Source organism: Canis aureus, chromosome 16 (assembly GCF_053574225.1).
Source record: "Canis aureus isolate CA01 chromosome 16, VMU_Caureus_v.1.0, whole genome shotgun sequence".
Classification (NCBI taxonomy): domain Eukaryota; kingdom Metazoa; phylum Chordata; class Mammalia; order Carnivora; family Canidae; genus Canis; species Canis aureus.
The window spans coordinates 62,027,173-62,048,027 of record NC_135626.1 but is presented as its reverse complement, the minus strand read 5'-3'; the positions used below and the strand labels follow the sequence as shown (position 1 = coordinate 62,048,027).

At 61.7% G+C, this 20,855-nt stretch overlaps 3 long non-coding RNA genes across 7 annotated transcripts; 1 reads left to right on the top strand and 2 right to left on the bottom strand.

Moving 5' to 3' along the window:
* Window positions 1–5,410: 5,410 nt before the first annotated feature.
* LOC144287150 (uncharacterized) lies at window positions 5,411–11,050 on the bottom strand. The gene is made up of 3 exons (XR_013355039.1): window positions 10,854–11,050; window positions 9,324–10,222; window positions 5,411–8,403 (listed from the first exon to the last, which is right to left on the bottom strand). It is a non-coding gene; the product is annotated as an uncharacterized LOC144287150 (long non-coding RNA).
* On the top strand, window positions 10,858–16,309 carry LOC144287148 (uncharacterized). 4 transcript variants are annotated; one of them, XR_013355035.1, is made up of 7 exons: window positions 10,858–11,139; window positions 12,445–12,555; window positions 13,486–13,653; window positions 13,868–13,971; window positions 14,411–14,875; window positions 15,084–15,389; window positions 15,706–16,309. It is a non-coding gene; the product is annotated as an uncharacterized LOC144287148 (long non-coding RNA). The 4 variants fall into 4 exon arrangements; XR_013355033.1 differs by having other exon boundaries at window positions 10,859–11,139; window positions 14,411–14,903; XR_013355034.1 differs by lacking the exon at window positions 10,858–11,139 and adding an exon at window positions 12,118–12,354 and having other exon boundaries at window positions 14,411–14,903.
* LOC144287149 (uncharacterized) lies at window positions 13,843–19,726 on the bottom strand. Of its 2 annotated transcripts, none has more exons than XR_013355037.1 (3): window positions 19,327–19,726; window positions 14,745–14,916; window positions 13,843–14,402 (listed from the first exon to the last, which is right to left on the bottom strand). It is a non-coding gene; the product is annotated as an uncharacterized LOC144287149 (long non-coding RNA). The 2 variants fall into 2 exon arrangements; XR_013355038.1 differs by lacking the exon at window positions 19,327–19,726 and adding an exon at window positions 16,740–17,007.
* Between the last annotated feature and the right edge of the window lie 1,129 nt (window positions 19,727–20,855).

Below are 20,855 nucleotides of genomic sequence, written 5' to 3'. Positions count from 1 at the left end.
CAGCCATTCTGCCCCAAATGCCACCAAGGACCCCCAGAGAGCCACCAATGACCTGGGTCAGCCCCACACAGCCCTCCTGTTCCCTGCCTCTAAGATGAAGAGTCAGGTTGGACTAAATGTGATTCTCGACATTAAGAGTAAATCCCGAGAGGCACCTGTGGGAAAGCACCTGCCGTGTAGAGGCCACAGGTGTTCCAGGTCATAGAAGGAGACCCTCGAAGCCAGCCTGTGTGCCTGTCCCCCTGCCCCCAACCGCAGCAGCCCTTGTGCACATTGCTGCAGCCCTATCCCCAGGCCCGTGGAGGCTCAGATCTCTGGTTAGTTGTCGAGACCGGATTGGTCCAGGCAACAAAGAAAGCAAATGTGCGCAGTATGACGGTCCCATGATGGATTTCTGGCCTGTGTTTCCTAATCATACCATCCTGGGGGCGTGCAGGGAGGGTGTGTGTTCTCAAACTTTGGGACATCGCTCTGCTTAGGAGCGTGGTTGCAGACAGAGCATGGAGAGCCCAGGCAGGAAGGCTGGTACCGAGGAGCAGGTGTCTATGCTACTTCCTCCAGACCAGGCCGGGCCTACGTCACATGTCCCCTTGGGAGAGCCTGAGTGTTTAGATAGCTGGGCTCTTCTTGGGTGGCTTGACGCCAGAGAAAGTTAATGTTCTTAATTCGATAAAGTTTATTGGGGTCCTTTTCCACTGTAAGTGCAATACTCACTTATTGATGGGACAGAAATAGGTCCCGCACTGTGCTAGGTGCTGGGGACAGCAGGGTGACACGTGGGTGACAGTCCCCGACTTCAAGCAAGTGACAGCCGTAATCGAGAAAGGGGGCCCTGACCCACGTTTCTAGCCTGGAGGCCCCTTCACTGCTGCTGAGTGTGTGGGACCCTCCCTGCACAGCGTCCCCCTCGCTTCCCCACTCTTGGGCCCCACCCAGGCCTGCCCTGCAGCCCCCTGAGAAGGAGGCCTGGCTTGCCCTCTCTGAACAGAGCCACATGGGGCAGGGCGGGTGTAGGACGTACAGGGGACGAACCGTGCAGAAGCACTTTCCACGCCGTGAGCTCGGTGCCAGGCTCGCATTCCCGTCAACCGTGTCTTGGAAAGCGCTCTTGTCATCCTTGTCTCTGTTCTTGGGAGTTGGATCCAGGCCCAGCTCTGTCCTCCTTTTCTTTATTCCCCGTCTAGTGATGATGCTGTCTGAGAGCCCGGCTGCCCGGGGAAGGAGGCTAAGCTAAGACCACGGCGGGGGAGCGGGGAGGGGGGGCGGGGGGGGCGCTGATCCCAAGCTTGCTCCCCTGCAGCTCGGGCCTTGGCACATTTTTGAGGTTCCCAGTACATCTTCCCAAGGAGCCTCCTCTGAAAAGGCGGGATTCATTTCCACGCCCAGCACCAGCACAGCCAGGGGATCTGGGCTTCTCCAGCTGTTCGCCCTTGGGGCTCCTCTCATGGGACCCCCCAGGGCCAGGCTCCCCATGCCCCCACCCCGCTTCAGCCCACCCCGCAGTCCCCACGAATTCCCCTGAGGGGCCGTGCCCCCTCAGTGCACAGCCAGGGAGGGCATCTGGGTGCCACCCGGAGACAGCAAACGAGGTCTGGTCCCAACCAAGGTGACGTCCTCATACGAGAGGCAGATGAGCTAGCTTGGTTTTCAAGTATTATTGTTGATTGCGGTAAATTACACATAACATAGAGTTTATCATCTTGACCATGTGAGCAAGCTGAGTGTCCCTAAGTGCATTCACGTTGTGTATGGCCACCACCACCATCCAGCTCTTAACCTGTGTCATTGTCCCCAACTGAAACTGTCCCCGTGAAACATTAGCCCCCACCCTCTCCCCAATGCCTGGTGCTCACCATATTTCTGTCCCGAAGAATTTGAGTGCTCTAGGGACCTCCCAGGAGCAGAATCATAAGAGTATTTGTCTGCTTGTGATTGGCTTATTTCTTTCTTTTTTTTTAATTTTCATTTATTTATGATAGTCACAGAGAGAGAGAGAGAGAGAGAGAGAGAGGCAGAGACACAGGCAGAGGGAGAAGCAGGCTCCATGCACCGGGAGCCTGATGTGGGATTCAATCCCGGGTCTCCAGGATCGCGCCCTGGGCCAAAGGCAGGCGCCAAACCGCTGCACCACCCAGGGATCCCGTGATTGGCTTATTTCACTTAGCATCACATCTTCAAGGTTTATCTATTTTGTGGCAGGTGTCAGAATTTGTTTCCTTTTTAAAAAAAAATATTTTATTTATTTATTCCTGAGAGACACAGGCAGGGGAAGAGGCAGGCTCCCTGCAGGGAGCCCGATGTGGGACTCGATCCCAGGACCCAGGGATCACGACCTGAGCCGAAGGCAGATGCTCAACCTCCAAGTCCCCCAGGTACCCTGGTTTCCTTCCTTTTTTAAGGGTGAACAATATTCCGTGGTGTGGAAGGGCCACCTTTAGTCCATCCATTCCACCAACGGACACTTGGTGGCTCCCACCTTTTGGTGACCCTGGGTAGCGCCGCTGCAAACATGGGCGTGCACATAGCTCTTGACGACTGTGCTTAGGATTGGGGACTTTGTGGCTCACAGAACCACCCTTCCTCCCACAGAATTCCAAGCAGTTGTTTTCAAATCGACTCTCCTTGAGTTCTTACCGAGCAGGGTGGCCGTGGCGGCGCCCCCCTCCCCCCCACCGGGCGAACGCTGGGACTCTGTTACCTAATGTGCTCAGCCTGGCATTTCGACGACTGTCCCTATTTTATAGGTGGGAAAACTGAGGCATAGAGGGGATAATAAACTTGCCCAAGGTCACGCATGAACTAGCCTACTGACGCAGGTGGAAGCCGGGCAGCCTGGCTCCGGAGCCCACGTGCTAAACCACTTGACTCGATGGTTTCAGCATCCCCGTGAGAAACGGAAGGGGGACATCATTGTCATTGGGAGGAGAAACTGAAGTCTCAGACAAATTACGTGGCTCTGAAGGCCGCACAGCTCTTGTCTTGATTCTCATTCTGTGACTTAGAAACCCAGGTACGGTTGTTGGCAGACCTTCCACTTTCCTTCCCCCCTCTGCTCGCTACCTCTTCAGACCCGGAATCCCAGGACTTCTGTTCCCGAACCCTGCCTGCCGCCCATCCCGGCCCAACAGAGGCGTCATGACGTGCAAGAGGCACCACGTCTGCTGGGCCCTGAGTCAATCAGACGAGAAAAAGTTTAGGCGGCCAGAGGGAGCTAAAAGCCCCTAAAAGTTTAAAGAAATCCTGCCAAATGGGTGATTGGCTCCCACTGAGATTAGTTTTAATCAATTATTAAGCAATAGTTTAATATTTTAAGAGTTTATGCGATCACAGAGAAACGAAAACATTTTGTGATTTTCTTCCCTTCTATCTTCCAAAATAAAAAAAAAAAGGTAAAACAAGTGACTAGTGGCATAAATTTGTCTTAAATTTCCTTTCTATTGAAATACTAGGATGTCTTTATTTCAATTGTTTAACTTCCTTTTGTTCCCCTCAATGCTTAGCCTTTTGTGAGCCTGACTGGGTGCCAGTTGTGATCGCCTGCCTGACGTTCAAGCACCAGCTCTGCTCAAGGAACGCCAGGAAACATCAAAGCGTCCTAAAGTGCCCCTGACGTGCTGACAGTGGCAGGCAGCCCTGGGGCCCAGGCTCTCCAGGGTGGCCACATGGGAGACTCCCAGCATCTGGTTCTTGAACTTTCACCTTCCAACCTCTCAAGGTCTGGGCCCATTCCACTCTCCTCCCTGCTCCCCAAGCCCTCCCTTTCCAGCCAGGAACTGCAAAGCAACAGGTAGAGGGCAGCAGGAGAAGAGAAGGATGAAAGCACATTACTCCCTCTGTGACAGAACTTGGAAAAATACAGGTGAGAGGTCTCCCATTTTTATTCTGTGATCAGTTCCCCTTTGGAAGCTTGATATAATGTGCCATTTTCACCCACTCATCCAGCCAGCCACCCATCCATCCATCCACCCATCCATCCATCCATCCATCCATCCATCCATCCATCCACCCACCCTGCCAGCCAACCAGCCAGCCACCCATCTAACCATCATCCATCCATCCATCCATCACCTACCCACCCACTCATCCATCTAACCATCATCCATCCAGCCATCATCCATCCATCCATTCACCCACCCATCCTCATCCATCTAACCATCCATCCAGCCACCCACCCATTCATCCATCCATCCATCCACCATCCATCCATCATCCATCCATCCACTCACATATCCATCCATCATCCATCCATCCATGCATCCATCCATCAATCCATCCATCCATCCACCCATCCATTCATCTATCCATCCATCCACCTATCCATCCATGCATCCATCACCCCTTTCATCCATCCATCCATCATCCATCCATTGGTGTAACAACGTGTCAGGTGCTCAAGGAGCTCACTCTCTGAAGGGAGACAGACCTGAAACTGTACATGCCACGCAGGGTTCTGGGTGCTAGACCAAAATATCCTCAAGACACGGAGGACACAAGGGAGAGCAGGGTCCCTCCTCGGGATAAGTGGACTTCACAGGAAGGGGCTCTGTGCTCTATCCAGACAAATTAACTAGCAGGTGGAGTTATTCTAGGCAGGGATGTGGGCCCCTGAGTCCCATTTGGCTCATCTGTCCTGGTCTCAGCACTCTCCGCCTTCCCAAACCCAGTCTCCTGCCCTGTCAAATAAGGACACTCCAGCCATTCTCTTGGGGCCTTCAGCATGTGGGTCACTCTGAAATGATCCACATGCTGGGCAGACCCCAGCATTTCCTGTCTGCCTCTGTCTTCCAGAGGAAGCTCATATGAGGGGGGAGGTGGTCAAGGTTGGGGTCACTTCTGTAGATTATTCAGATCCATTTGCTGTATCTAGTTCACACCGTGTCCTAATTAGCAGACCTTCAAGGTTGTACTATTTGCAAAGTTTTCTGAAATGGGCCAGTGCTTTAAACGCCAACTACTCCTGCCTCCCCACCCAGAAGTTTCCCTCCCTCCCCATGGCCGCCCCCCAGACACCCCAGCTTCCACTCCCGGTGGAAGTCCTGCACAGCGGGAACACAAGATCCTACTTTCGGCTTTTCTGAACTCTGAGCCTCACTGACCAAGGGACGTGTGATAACTGATTTGCCTCCATAAAATTTGCAGGTGACTAATATGCCCAAGAATTCCCAGGCAGCTCCTGGCTACAGCTCTGTGTCACCCATGCGTGGGTTGTTTTCATCGGACGTCACCGAGTGAGATCCAAGGCGGGAGCTGTGGCCGCAGGAACATATGGGCAGAGCCAGGGCTGAGCCTTTCCTATATTCTTTGGGTTCAACAACAGGGATTGTTTTAACTCTTCAGTCAGGGGATCTGTATATCCTAAAGACAGTATGTAAAATATTTATTAAGAAGAATATCTATTTTTAACCAGGGATGATTTCAGTTCTATTATTCATGCAGCCTCGGAGGGCAGGCTTCATGCTTCTCGGTTTGCAGGAGCTGTGAGACAGAGCAGAGGCGAACCTGAAATCAGAAGCGGAGGCCGGGGGAGGCAGCGGGGTTTCGGGCAGGGGCAGGGGTGGGTGGGGAGAGCCACAGCTGATGCTGCCTGCCTGATTTCCGCCAAACCTCCACGTTCAGGTAACTGTCTGCGTGAGCCGGTGACAGCTTTGCCCTCATTTTAAACACAAAGATGCCTGTGCCCCCGGCCAATCCTTTGGAGGCTCCCTCTTACAGGGAGCCGAGGCTGAGCCGTGTAGGAATCAGTGAACACGGCCCCTCTCGGCTTGAGAGCCCAGAGTGACATCCCCGTCAGAGACAGGAGGCCTCCTCCCGGCAGCCCCATGCTGACAAGGTCTTGACAAACAAGCTTCAACCTGTCAGAAGCCAACAGGAACACACTCGGCCTCCCAGGGGCTGGCGAAGGCACCGGGGCAGTGACCCTCCGAGGGACCATGCTTCCCCTCTGCTTCCCCGGGGCCCTGGGTATGCAAAGCTGCTGAGCATCTGGTCACTCGGGGTTGGAAGGAGGCCACCCACACACGCTGAGCAGGGGGGACACCCAGGAGTATGGGGGCCAGTGCACCAAGCTTCAGTCCCACGTCCACCGGGACCAGCTCTGGGACCTGAGCCCAGTCCCTCAACCGTTCTTGACCTCAGTGTTCACATCTGTGAGGACCACAGTGACATGTCCCTCCAGGGGACGTGCTATTCTTGGCAGATGCTCCTGCCGGGTGCTGGCCCCACAGTCCCGCCGACTGTAATCAAGAGTAGCCCGTGGGACCTGGGGGCAGGCGGTTCTCATGGGCACGTCCAGTCCTGCCAATCGGCAGATAGGAAGCGACGAGGGATGTGCCAGGCCCTGTGCTAGACGCACGTTATTTCTTCCAACCTGTGCGCTGCTGCTGCCATTTGCAGACCAAGAGTCCGTCCCCGGAAACCCTTCTGTTCCTCGTCGCACACACCGCAGAGAAGTGCGCCGTGCCGGGCACCCCAAGTCCCCGCCCGGGCTCCGGTGCCAGCCTGACCTTGTCGGGTGGAATCAGGGTGGAGGAGGACAGTGGGGGCGGGAAGGCTCAATGCCTGGGTCCGAAGAACGTGAGGGGTGGACGCTCAGGGCAGAGAGAGGCGGAGGCGGGACAACGAGGTCAGTGCCAGAGGCCCCGAGGAAAACCCGATTACAGCGCAGGCTGGCAAGGGAGGCCTGGGCCGCGAGGAAGGTCGCCGGGCCCGAGAGGCTGCGGCCGGGCCTGGCTCGCCCGCCCCACACCCCACTCGGCACAGGCCCGGAGCCGCTGCTGTGGGGCCGTTCCTCTGTGGGGAGCAGGGCGGGGGCGGGGCTGCTTCCCTGCAGGGGTTGGGGGGCGGAGACACTTGCTGCCCCCCTCCGCCCTCTCCCCCTGCCTCTTCTGCGCACCCTCTGGAGCCCATGGCCCCCAGCTCCCCGACAGCCACTGCATCCTGGTCCTGCATCTTTCCTGTGGCCGGCGTCCAGCCACACCGCCCACCCACCAGCCCAGAAGGTCCCCTAAACACCCAAGGGCCACCACTCTGGCCTTGGGCCAAACGGTCACATTTGGTAAATATCTGTACATTCTGAATGGTTTCTTATAGGGCATGTATATTTGGGTTTTTTTTTTTTAAGTGTTACTAAGTATAAAAGTAAAAAAAGAAAAAAGTGCTGTCACAAATTTTAAAGGAAAGGAGACAGAGGCCCAGGGTTGGTGGCTGATAGAAGCCCTCAGCTGTCAGAGATGAAAATTGGGAAGTGAGCAGCCTGGGGACCCTCTGGGCCTTCTCAGGCTCAGGCCTGCCGGGTCTAATTAATCCGGCTTGATTCCAGGCCCCCGAGCAAACCACCTCTCAAATGAGGCCAGCACCCCCACCCTGCCACCAGGGAACAGCAGGGCTCCTCCAGGGGAGCTTTGCCACCAGCCAGTGCTCAGTCCCCACCCCTGCACGGCTGCTTGGGTGAGCCTGGTGCCTCCTCTGCGTCGGGTGGGAGACGGGGAAGCCCCACGGCCCCCTGCAGGCGGCCTGCATGGGACAGTCCGGGGCAGGCCTCAGCCCAGGGCTGCCAGCAGGACCCTCTGGGCCCAGCCCCAGGGAGCGCAGACCATCGCCCACCGTCTGGATTCTACACCCAAAGAGCGGAGGCTTGGGGGGCCGATGGGACCGGCCCAGACATTGAGCCCCGGGCACCAGGGCCTGGTCCCAAAGCCCATGCCCACCGCCGCCAGGTTCACTGCCTCCCCCACCCCCAGCTCCGGGCCCTAATCTCTGTGTCCCCGTGTGCCCTCTGCACATCCGGCGGGGGGAGGTGGGAGGGCAGCGGACTTGTCACGAGTCCACTTGACAGGCTGCCCCACGCCCCTCCCGGGGGCCGGAGCCCACGCCTACCCCGCGCTGTGCTGGCAGCTCAGAGAATAAGAGGGAGCTGACCCAGAAAGGGCGGGCGACAGGCTGCCCCCCTCCCGCTGCGCTGGCTGCCCGGCGGGGCTTGCTTGCAGCGGGCAGGGCGCTCCAGGCGGACCCGCCAGGAGAAACTTCCTGATGGCCAAGTTATTACCTTTATTTACGTCCTCCGTGGAGACGCTTGAGGCTTCCCAACAGCAAAACACTTTAAAAACAATAAAGAGGAGTCGGGATCCTAACCACAGGAATCCCGGGAGCCACAGGCGCCGAGAGAGCCCGTGGCTGGCCCTCTGCTCGGGACCCGGGTGGGCGCAGGGGCCGGGGTACCCCCGGAGGCCAGGGGTGGGGTCGGGGGCCAAGCGGACAGCGAGGTTGGCTCCACACACAGTATGACGCCCAGGTACCGCGCCAGCTGCTTTGCACACCTCCTCTCCTGCCACCTGCCCTGTGGGCGCCGTCCCCTCCAAGGTCCAGACGTGCTCACTGGCTTTCACACAGATTGAGGACGCACAGCTGGAAGGGGGTGCAGCCGGTATTCAAACCCAGGCTCGCAGGTTTATGGCCTCAGGAGGTGGGGGCGTCCCTTTCCTGCTGTCCCAACACCCCGCCCCCCCACACACACACGCGCTGCTCACCATCCCCCCCAGCCACACCGCACATCACCTCCTACTCTGATGGCCTTTGTTGGCTTCTGCAACCCGGTCCCCACCGCCCCGGACGCCTGGTCCCCACCCCAGGAAGGAAGTGTCCACTGGCAACAGCTCAAGCAGCTTCCTCCGCCAGACCAGGCTGCCCCGTGCAGAGGGAAAGCTCTTGGGGCCAAGGCGAGCATCGAGGAAGTCATTGGAAGGGGGTTGGTTACTGCCACCAAGGAACAGAAGCCAGTGAGCCGGGCGTGGGCAGGACCGGGCAGCCGGGCAGAGGCGCCGTAACGCACAGTCGGACACACCAGGGCTTTCCCTCCCTGTGCCCTCTGGAGCCGTGGTGCCACGGGTCAGCAGGAGGCCCCCTGTCTGCCCTGGTGGCTCAGGGACCCCGTTGCTGCACCGGGGAAGAGAAAGAGAGAATGACCCAGAAGGCCTGCAGGGCTCTGGCCTGAAGCGACACTCTTCATTCCATTCATGACTGGCCACTGCCATTTTGGCCCAGAGCGCCCCCTTCCCAGGATGTGAGCAACGATGCTCGCTCGGTGTGCCCATCAGAGTCCACCTCTCCCAGAGGGCCCTCCAGGGGCCGGGGCGCAGGGGCAGAGGGACGGGACGGGGGAGGCTGGGGCCCTGGGGCAGACTCCACGTTCTGCAGTTGTCAACTAAGAAATCCAGACGGGGTCAGGCCACCCAGAGATCCCACTCCCCGGCGTATACCTCCCCAGGAGTGAAAGCGGGATCCCAAAGAGACATGAGCTCGCCGGTGTGCGCAGCAGCGTTACTCACAACGGCCAAACGCCGGGAGCAGCCCAGGCAGGAGTCCGTCGCCCACCAGTGGAAACACCAAACGGGTTAGTCCTCAGTGTTGAAGAGGACCGCGTCCTGACACCTGCGACGGGGTGGGCGGACCTGGAGGCCTGGCGCTCCCGAGGTAAACCAGACACAAACATGGGTTACCCATTCATAGGAGGTGCCGAGAGGAGGAGGGCCGGGGAGGAGGGCTGGGGAGGAGGGACGGGAGAGCGGGCCCTGGGGGAGGGAAGGGGGTGGGCTTAAGGCACCGAAGTTCAATTTGAGAAGATGAGGAGGCCTGGGGGCCCCGGCACTGTGCTCGCCGCCGCCCCACTGTATCCTTCAACGGTTCAGTTAGATTTTAGGTGTGATGTACTACACATTTTAAAAATTAATCAAATTCAGATTAAAGACGGGGTGGTGTTGAGCAAAGGTCCAGCCCATGGCGTCACTCAGAGGCCCACCCCTTCCTCCCTGGCACTGACCAGCGCCTGCACACCCTGAGGAGGGAAACGGCCACATGATCCTGATCGGCAGGTACCCAGAGCTTCCCCAGCCGGCACCCCGCCAAGAGCTTTACGGGACTTACCTGATTTAGCCCTGGACAGAGCCCAGAGAGGTGAGGTCACCTGTCCGAGGTCACGCAGTCCGAGGCTGCTGAGGCCACCCTCTCACGCCCAGGCCCCTCCATCTGTGAACTGCCCAGGAGCGTCCGGCAGGTGCTCTAGCAGGTCCTCCCGCAGATGCTCTCGCAGGTGCTCTGGGCTCCCAAAGCTCCCGGGAGGGGGTGAGGAAGCGGCGCTTCTCCAGCCTGCGTCCGCCCGGCTCCTGGGGCGCTGCCAGGCCAGGCTGTCTCCACGAGCAGCCCAGGATCTCCGAAATGCCTCTCTGGACTGCTGGACAGAGCTGCCCGTCCTTTCTGTCTCCCAGGTGGTGCTGCGCAGCCACCCCCTCCCACGCAGAAGGACCCGGTGCCCCCGGCGCCCCCTGCCCTGAACGGCTGTGGCCGCCCAGCTGAGTGAGCCCGTGGGCACCGTCTTCCCGCCCCGGAGCAACGATGCTCTGAAAACCCCCCCCATCACAGGAATATTCACCTCGGCCTGCTTCCCCAGGAATGGAGGAAGGTGCCTCAGGTGGCACACAAGGCCCCCCAAAGCACCCCCGGGGTCAGGAGACCCTGGTCCTGGCTGGCTGTGCCCCCCTTCCTGGAGAGCCTGTGAACCTCACACCTGTACCCCCAGCTCTCACCCCTGTGGTGCCTGCAGCCCGCCTGGGGAGACGGGCCCCTGCAGGGGTGTTTGGGGCCAGTCTCTGTGCAGGGGGGGGTGTGGCCCTCTGTCCTGGTCCTGCCTGGGACCCAAGGGCTTGCTGTGTGTCCACCACCAGCAGACCAGGACCCGTGCACTGATGTGAGTGCTGCCCACGCTCTGTCCAGGACATGCGGCCTGTGACCCGTGTGCTCGTGGGAGGGAGTCCCTACTCTGGGGGTGGGGTGGGAGGGCAGCAACACAGAGGGAAACGCACCTGACACCCCCCTTCCCTGATGTAAATGCCAAGGCAGCAAATCAATTTTGCAAGCAGCACGTCCTCTCTCTGCAGCTGGCCCCGGGAGGCTTAACCGAATCCCTCTGGAACACAGTCAGAAGATGGCCCGGATGCACAAACCCCCGCCCTCCAATATCCGGGCCACCCGGCCACTGGGCCCAGGCCAGCGGCAGGAAGTCACCCAGGAGGCCCCTCCGCCCCCACCAGAGCCACAGGGGAGCGGCCCCCTCCCGCAGCGCCAACTGGAAAGAAATCTCCGGGAGGGGTACGTAGACCTCGGGGATGGAGGGAGCCCAGGTGGAGAAATGAGACGGACGGGCGGGCTTTCAGCACCTGCGATTCCCGGCAGGGGTCTCCTGGACCCAGGCTGCCTGCCCCACGGCCAGGTGGGGGTCATGGAGGCACGGGCTGCGCCTCCTCGGGGTGAGGGGACAACCTGAGCTCAGAAAGGGCCATTCACCTGCGGGAGGCCACACGAGTGCAGCTCTGACCTGCAGGCTGGGAGGGCTTCAGGGATGGTCCAGTGACAAGCCTCCCCCCACCTGGCCCTGCTCCGGGGCCTGGGCTCCCAGGAGCTCTCCCCCCCCCCCCGCCCCCTCCCCGTGGCCAGGGAAAGGGAATCGTGGTGCAAGCTCTTGGGAAACATTTTCTATGAATGGTCCGGTTCCCTCCTCCAGCCTCAGGAGTGGAGGCCCCAGCAGGCGGCGGGCAGCCAATAGGAGACGGACCTGCTGTTCCCGCCCCGGGAAGGCCCCCCCCTCCCTTCAGGCTGGGGTTCCCCCTCCCCGAGACCTCCTCTGCCCCCCACCTGTCGCCGGCCCCTGCCATCCTTTTAAAGGGAACACTGCAGATTTAAACCACAAATTAAATTTTTAATGAAACCGCATAACACGAGGGCCTGATGCACTGCAGTATTGATGAGATCACAGTGTCCGGCCGGCAGGAGTTCGCCCAGGAAAGCTTTTTAGGATGTTATGCAATATGGAACCAAATTAATTATTTGCAACAAAGGGATCCGTGTCTCTGTCGTGCTGCTGGGGCCCAGTGAGTGTAAAGCGGGTGCTTTTCATTACTGTCAGCTATAAATGGCAGTCACGGGAAGCAAGCGGTGACTTCACAGACCCAATACTAGAGTGTGAGCGGAGATCACACAACGAGGACGAGGACAACGTGGAGTAGGGGGAGGGAATGTGTGTGTGAGAGGGGGGAGGAGGGAGAGGGAGGGAGGGAGGCAGGGAGAGGATGGAGGGGACCTACCAGCCAGATACTGCAGCAAAATGCAGCAAATGTCTTGGAAACTGGCTGGGAGCTCCCCTACCTCTCCGAGGCATCCCCTCACTTAAAGGGGCAGCAAGCAGAGCTGGGCACCCGCAGCTGCAGGTCGGAGATGATGCCCCCCAGCTGGGGATGGCGCTGCCCGCGAGGAGGGCCTGTCCCCCCGGGTCAGGGTGTGAGGCGGCCTGAGTCTGGCCATCACAAGGTGAGCTTCCTGGTGGCCAGGTCTCTATCCTGCTGAGTTACCCTCCCAGCCGCTCCTGGCTCTGGCTCAGATGTGGGTGCTCTCCTGCAGGTCACCCCACAGCCTGCCCTGCACCTGGAGGGCACGTCGCCGGAAAGGGAGCCCAGCCCCTCAAAGCCGTGGGGCTGGGCCTGCACGAGGCTCCCTGGAAGCCATCCCTGGGTGAGTGGTCACCCCGGGTTGGAGCAAACTGGCCTGGGGCAGGAGGCTGGGTGGGGAATGGCCCGCACCCTGGACAGGAGCCGAACCGCAGGGCCGTGTGCCCGCCTGCTCCGTGCCGGTGCCACCTCCGCGCCCACCACTGCTCCAGGCTTCACCTCCTGACACGCTTCCTTGGGAGGCAGGCAAATCCCTCTTTCGTAGACGAAGAAAGAGACTCCTGCGGTTGAGTGAGTGTCAGAGGTTGTCGGATGAGAGAGGGTGCAGCCCCCCTGGCTGGCCACCAAGGTGCACGCCCCACGCCCCACGACAGCCAGGCTGCTTCCCACGGTGCACGGCAGCCCTGCCCTCCCGCTCCGCTCTGCTCTGCTCAGTGGGAGGCGGTTACGAGACAGCTGGCTGCGGCTGGGCTGGACGAGCGCCACACAACATGAGCACTGGGGGTGTCCCCAGACCGACCTAGGGAATCGGGAGACGGCAGGAAAGGGGCCAGCGGGGCAGTGTCAGAGGCCTGTGGACGGGATTCGGGGCTGCTGGGTTTGTGGGAGGTCACCCAGAGCCACCGCGGAGGCCACGAGCTCAACATGATTGTCCGTCACACCGAACAGACACTGATTCTACACGTGACAATATTTTGGGGGTGTTCTCCCCACCTCCACTCTTCTTCCAAGCCATCCTTCCAGCCGGAACAGTAGTCTAACTGATCTCCCTCCACTGGTGCCAGAGCTGGATCCATTCTCCCTGAGTGGCCAGCAGAATCTTTCCAAAATCGTCCCCTGCTCCAAACCCCTGGGTGGATCCCCAAGACCCCAGTGTAGTCTAAACCTTTAGCGTGACCCACATCTGCCGCTGCTCACCCCACTCTCTGCTATAGCTAGTCCCAAACACCTTGCTGCCTCAGGGCCTTTGCACTTGCTGCTTTTCCTCACTTAGGATACCTCTGTGCCAGACAATTCCGGCTCCTGCTGCAGAGCTCCACTGAAACGTCACTGCTTGAAAAGGTCCTCCGTGACCCCCACAGCCTGGGTCAGGGTCCTGCTGTGTGCTCCCCAGACGTCCCTGAGCTAGCTGGGTTCCCCCCAAAAGTGGAGCTTGAGGCTGGTAGGTAGTTTATCTGTGAAGTGGTCCAGGAGGGAAAGGGAGTGCAGGGCTGAGGGATGGAGCCGCCCATGTCTGCAGGCAGCGGGTGCTCGGCCCCGTGGGGCCTGCGGAGGAGGCTTACAAACCACGCCAGGGCCACCCACCTGGGGGTACAGAAGGGCTCTGGTCCATCGAGTCTTTGTGGGGTTTTTTAAAGATTTTATTCATTCCTTAGGGAGAGCGAGAGAGAGAGCAAGCGACCACACATGCAGCGGGAGCAGCAGAGGGAGAGAGAGAAGCAGGGGGCCCCACGTGGGACTCGATCCAGCTTCCGAAACTGTGAGGATCTCTTCTGTGGATCCCGCGGCGTGGAGGGGGCGGCTTGTCCTCAGTGATGTCCCCTGTGCCCAGCACCACCCTGGCCCGTGCGCGGCGCAGAACAAATGGCTGAGGCGGGTGGCGGAGGGGGGGCGGGGGGGATATATAGGCAGAGGCCTACGTCTCTCGCCACTGGAGACAGAGTGCGGGGCGGCCAGGAGGGGACGCGGGGGGCAGGCACGCCTCCCACGGCCCCAGGGCCCTTCCTGAGAGGCCCACCGGGGGACCAGTTCCTGCTTGGGCTCCTCGGGGCTCAGCCTTGGCCCAGTGACCCCTTGGGGACCCCGGCCCAGTGACGGTCAGCTGATCGGGCTGGTCCTGAGCGGAGGACGGGCTCTGACCAGTTCCTGTTTTCCTGCCTTCCCAACGTTCTGCGCCCCGCCGACCCTGTGCTGAGCAGGAAATGGAACAGAAGATGAAGATCTTCCCAGAAGGAGGGCGTTTTGACCCCACGACCTTTTTGTCCTCTGTTTTCTTCCCAGTCACCCGAACAGTTTAAGGTTTCCCCCATTGCACGCGCATGCACACACACACACGCACACGCACAGAGGGTGCTGGAGGAAGGCTCCTCTCCCAGGAGTCCCCCTGCGTCCCCATGACATCCCCAGAAGGGTAGGAGGGACCACACACCCCACAGGATCTGACGGCTTCAGACACTGACTCAGCATCGCACAAGAAAGAGGTGGGATGTGCATCCCCAACCCAGAGCCAGCTCCCTGCCTCCTGCATGTCACCTGGGCTCCCCTCCGGCTCCGAGACCCTCTCTGCAGAGCTTCAGTCCAACAACATCCAACACCATTGATCCTGCCGGCTGTGTGCCAGGCCTCCACGGCGTCCCCCCGCCCCGTGCCATCTGATGACATCTGTACGTCTCCCTGGGGGTCCTGCAGCTGGTAAATGGTGGGCCTGTGCAGGGGTGGGGGGACCGCTTGCATGCTGAGCCACCTGCCCTCCTGGTTGGCTCCCTCCCTCCCTGCACCAGAGCCCCCCGCCCCCCGCACATCTTACAGACATTGCGGATCAAGGTGGGGGATTGGCCCAGAAAGCTGAAATCCTGCCCCCCTAAACCGCAGGTCGTTTAACGTCCATGCTGCGGGCCCAGCCAGACACAGTCTCAGAGGGATCCTAATATAGCTCCCGGTTAGTAGATGCCAATGTTTCAGGAAAAGTGCATGAAATTGAAACTTAAGACCAAGAAAACTCTAACCGCCAGAGCTGGAAGGCTCTTGGGTCTCTGCTTTCTGGGAGCCATCCCTGTGACACACAGTAGGTTCTGGAAGAAAGCCCGCTGACCCAGCGAATGAGCGAGGGAACGGAAACCCCGAAGTCAGTTCGTGCGTTACTGGAATTCGTGGTGCTGCTCGGGCCAAGGCACTAAGGCAGGTGACATAAAACCAAGACTCCGGGCATGGGGGGCGGGCTTCGGCGACCAAGTGGAGGAAGGCTTGTGAGGGCGACTCGACAAGTGTCCTCTCCGCCCCCTGCATCAGCCCCCCCCTCCCCCCGGCCTGAGCCCCAGGCACCTGCCAGCCTGCAGCCCCCCAGCCCCGAGCTCGTGCCACGAGGCTCCCGCTCTTCCCCTGCCTGAGAACTCCCAGCCCAGGCCTGAGGCCTGTAACCCCGGCTAGCACACCCCGGAACACCTTGAGGCCTCCCCTCATTCTGTTTCCTATGCCCTCTCCTGACGGTCAGCAGATGGCGGACGTGACGTGCAAGGACACATCCGGCTGGCGGCCGGCACCCACCGCACCAGCCAGGTGCTGCCAGCTGGGAGAAGTGGACCAAACCGACGCTTACTGGTGTTGGCGGGGCGCGGGAGCCCCGGGGCCACCCCAGAACCGGCTGCCGCATTTACTAGGTCTCAGAGGGCAGAGAAGGCGGCGCGGGAAGCACTCTGATGCCACAGGTGCCACCTAAATGGCTAAGAGCACCAGGGCCCAGCCTCCCCCAAGTCCTTGAACGCGGAATTCAGCTATTGTACCAGAAGGGTCCATCCGCATCCTCTCCTATGTCCCACCCTCTCCCTGGGTGACCGATCCCCCACTGTCCTGAGCTGATGGCCTGAGTTCACCTGGAGGCGGACGCTGACACCCCCGAGGGGCCCACTGAGAGCTGGCTGCCGGGACAAGCGCCCGGACGGGGTGGCCTTGGTGGCCTCGGTCTGCCCCTGGCTAGCGGAGATGCGCACCGATGCAGGCCCCCCGCCCGCCACCCACTGGCCCAACCCCGAGGGCAGAGCCAGCTCCCTCCCTCTGTTAGCTCCTCACCCCAAGTCACCGCCAAGCCCTGACAGCATAACCTCCCTCTGCCAAGCCCTGACAGCATAACCTCCCTCCGATGTCCCTTCCAGCAGCGCCTGGAGCCAGGCCCCTCTGCAGCGTGGGCTCCCCCAGGGGGTGCCCCCCAGGGAAGTGTTCCCAGGTGGGATGTCTGTGCCTCCTGGCCCACGGGAGGCCCCGCGGCCCCCAGCCGGCATGCACAGCTCCCACCCTCTGCTTTGCACTTTATTCTTCAAAGATGAAAGGCGTCCCCTCCGTGCATGGCATGTCCCCACCTCCCCCGCCACTGGCCACGCTAGCCTGCTTCCTCCTCACTCTTCAAGATGCCTCCCTGGGGTCACCACCTCAGGACACCGTCCTGACTGCTGAACCCCGGGCCACCCGTCCGCCAGGGCTTGCGGCGTCTCCGGTCCCCGTGGCATGCACCTGCCCCGCGGAAGGGGCACTTACACCTGGGTAGCCCGGGAGCCGCCATGCCCTCTGGGACAGAGAAGACTGATTCCTCTGTAGCCCCGGCACCTGGCCTGCCCCTCAGTCGATGCTCGGGAAATATTTGCTGAACTGCGAGCAAACCTGATGAATATTTACACTGTACTACATGCCCACGGCTCTGCCTGGCACCTCAAACGCCTATTCCGGGGAAAGTGAGACGAGACTTCCCGGGAAGGGCTCGTGCTCGAGCTTACAAAGCTCCCATGTATGGGGGTCGGCCCCAGTTGGCCCCCCGCCCCCGTGTGGGGCTCAGGGGAGGAGCCCCCCAGGGCTGGGCCAGCGTCACCACGCCGCCTGTGGCCCGGCAGCCGCCGCGGCTTTGGTGGTTTCTGCAGGCAGACGTGAATGTGTAAGGCCCACGGAGAAGCAGGGCGGCGTCTCCTCCAAGGCTGGCGGCCGGGCAGCTCCTTGGACTGGGCTCTGTGGACCTGGCCTGACGGGCCTAACCCCTCCTCATGCTGCTTTCCCCCAGTCCCATACATGAGGGAGCTCTTGCCTTGGCCGGCCGGGGCTCCCGGGCTGAGTGGGGCGACGGCGGGGGGGGCGGGGCAGGGCCACGGCTTGCCCCCCAGTTTTGCTTCCACTGGACGCGTGTGGTCTGGGGCTTCTCAGGCCTCTCTCGGTGTCCCCATCCGTCAAGTGAGGACAGTAGCCCACGGGGGCCTTACGAGCATGAATGAATGTGGACAGACGGCTTTGCAAAGGGACAGCTTCTTGTTTGCAAGATAGGGTTATTATTGCACAGGCGCCCAACAAGAGGGCTGGAGGGACTGCAGGGTGGGGTGGGGGGTGCGGGGAGGCCACGCCCGGCAGGGCCCTGTCCCCGTCACACCAGAGTGGGTGGGCAGGGTCTGTCAGCAAAACCGCTCCACGGGGGCTGGGGCTTGCTGTCAGAACTGCCCCGTGCCCACCCCTCGAGCATCATCTCATGGGGCCAGGAGGGAGTCACACGGCCTGCCCCACTCTGAGGGTCCAGCTGCCCCGTTGATTGTCACCTGGTGTCAGCCAGAAGCCCGTCTCCCTGCTCCAGGGACAACCCTTGGGTGCCACACATCGCTACACCTCGCGTGAGGTGTCTAATCACAAAGAGAAAAGTGCACCGATCACATCGCAAAGTAAGCACCGCCAGGAAGGGACACAGAACCCAGAGACACAGAACACGGCCGGCAGCGTAGGGGCTGTGGGGGGCACAGAAACAAAACCAAAACACCACCTGGGCGTGCTGCAGGAAGTGTCCCCCACGTGTCTAAAATGCTAGCCCCTGCACGCCTGCAAAGGGTCCTCCCATCCCAGCTGAGACGCCAGCCCACCCAGCAGCGGCCTGCGGCACCTCCTCCGGAGCGACGTGGACCTGATGGAGCCGCCTGTGCTCCAGAGCTGGCTCCGGGAGGACTCCTGCCTTCTTCTCTTCCCAGACAGGAGCCCACGGCTCGCCCCACCCCACCCTCTGCTCCCCGGCCTGCCCACTTCAGGGGTAGCTATTTAAAAAGGCAGGGTGGGCCTCAATGATGGACAGGCTCAGAGTCAAGGGCTGGGTGGGCCATGTCTTCCTGTCCGGTGTTGTCCTAGGTCTTCCCAGCATCTTCCCGGGACCCTCTCTGCACCCATCCCCTCAGCATCCACCCAGTGGCCCACTCTTGCCCACCCCTAGGGGAGTCTTCTGTGCTCAGGTGAAGGTTCTAGATGGGTTCATGGCTTTGGTCCAGGGAGAGGACAGACCCGGAGACATCACAGGTCCTGGGCACAGCATCAGGCTGGGACACAGCCACACTTGCCCCCAGCCCTCTGTGCCCTTCCTGCCTTCTGAAGGCCTCTCCATCCACTTCCACCAGGGGTGTGCAGAGCGGACTGGCACTGGCTCATTGCTATGTTCTCAGGAATTTGCAAGTGGGATTGCTAAACGTAGCCATCGTTAAAATCTAAATTACACAAACTTATAATTAAATAAATTATATTAAGAATAAAGGTAATACTCAGAACTCATCCACTTCTAATTATTTTTATTACATTTTACTATTATCTGTGCCTGTGAAGTTACTTACACCTCTTGCATACTTATGGTGGGAAAGCCCCGAGGACTGTCTTCTGGGCTCAGCATCCAGGCTTACAGCACTTCCTCCCTGCCTCTGTGCCCCTGGGGTGACACAGGAGGGGAGAACCGCGGGTCCACAGAGGAAGGTGCCCCTGCATTGGACCTTCCCACCAGCTAGCTGGGCAGCTGAGGGTTCCTTTTCCATGGGTTTTGTTTCCCCAGCCCCGGGGCTCTCTGGTATCTCCGGGCCCAGGGGACGGAGAGGAAGCCCCAGAAACCATTAGGTCTGGATCTTTCCCTGCCCAGGATTGAAATAAGGTAGAGGGACCGGCAGCTTGGCCCAGCACCCACGGTCCCTGCAGGGCCCCCCCATAGCCCTTCTGGGGGGTTGCAGCGCTCCAGGGGGCTGGGGGTGGAGGGGTCCGTCCCTGGGCCACCGTGTCCTCCCCTCGGATCTCCACACCGCACCCCTCCCCCCGCCCCTGTGCCCCGCACCGTCCCAGGCCCACCTACCCTCTGCGGGCTGTCACTCCATCCCCTGCGGAGCGGCAGGGCGGGCGCCCCTCAGTGCCAGGTGCCGGGTCTCCTCTCCCGGAGGTGAAAGCCCAGCCGTCGGCCGTCGTGGGCGCAGGTGGCAGGTGAGCCCCGCCCGCCCCGGGCTCAGGACGCAAGGCCGGGCCGGGGTTCCCGTTCCTTCCGCGCAGCCGGCCCGGGCCCCGCGGGTCTCTTCTCCTGCGCCCACGCGCCCTCTGCGCCCTGGACCCCCTCGCCCCGGGGACCCCTCGCCTCCGAGTGGCCTCTAGCCTGGGGAGATCGGGGTGCAGGCCAGCGGGGGCGCAGGGGGGGGCGCGGCGGGGCTCGGAGCCCACGACGCCGCTGCGGCCCGCGGGGTCCCTCTGGCGCCGGGAAGCGGAGGCCGAAGGACGCGCGGGCTCCGGGGAGGTTCAGGGATGAGGCGCTCAAGGAACGCGGGCGGCGGGGCGCGGGGGGCGCGGGGGGCGCGGGGGGCGCGGTTTCTGACCCAGGTCTCCACGGAGCGGGCCGCGCACCCCGGGTCCTGGGCCCCGCGCTGGGGGCAGTGCGGGGGCGTCCGCGGGGCCGCCGGGACCGCCGTTCGTCCCGGGCTCCCGCTGGCACCTGCAGCCCGACCCCCCGCGCACAGTGGGGGCCCCACTCGGAGCGCCTAGGGCGCGCCGGCCGCTCGGGCCTGTCGGAAGTCCCGAACCGGGCGTCGGAACCCGGACGGGAAGCCGGGGCCCAGCCTCGCGGCGCAGCTACTCAGGAAACAGGTGCAGGGGGTGGGGGGGGACTGTGAGTAGAGAGCCACCGCGTGGGGCGCTCCGCCCGGGCCGCGACCCCGCCGAGGGCCGGGACCCCTCCCCACCTGCCGCGGGCCGAGAGGCGGGCTCCCGCGGGCCGGAAAGCCCAGCGCACACGGACACACACAGACGCGCACACGCGCCTTGGAGACGGGAAGGCGCTGGGGGCGCGGAAGGGTCCCGGGGCCCCTCGCCCCTCGGGAGCGCAGCGGCCTCAGCGCCTCCCCCGGGGCTGCGGGAGCTTCTGGCCCCGCGGCGCCGTCTGCCCGGAATCCGCGGAATCGGGCGGGCTCCGCGGGCAGGAAAGGCTCGGTCGCCAGGGCTGCATCCGAGAAGTGCCCGCGGGGGCGGGGGCGGGGGCGGGGGCGCGGGCGGGGGCGGGCCTCCATTCCCCCGGGACGCGTGGCGCGGTCCCCAAAGCCCTGGGCCTGTGGCAGGGGGCAGGAGAGCCAGGCCCTGGGCCGTGGACAGCTACACCCAGGGGCAGACCGGCTGTGCAGCGCCGCACGGGCGTCCGAGAGCCCCGCGGCAGCTCGGCCACCGCCTCCCTGGACTCAGCGGCGGCGCGAGGCTTCGCTCCCCAGCGCTCCTCCCCCCGCAGACGGTGTAGACGGTTCGAGTCCCGGAGGACCCGCTCCTGCCTTGAGCGCCCCCCGCCCGGGCCCGAGGGTGCTCTGTGCGCCCCAGCGGGTGCAACCGGATTCGGTCTCCCGGGCGCCCGTA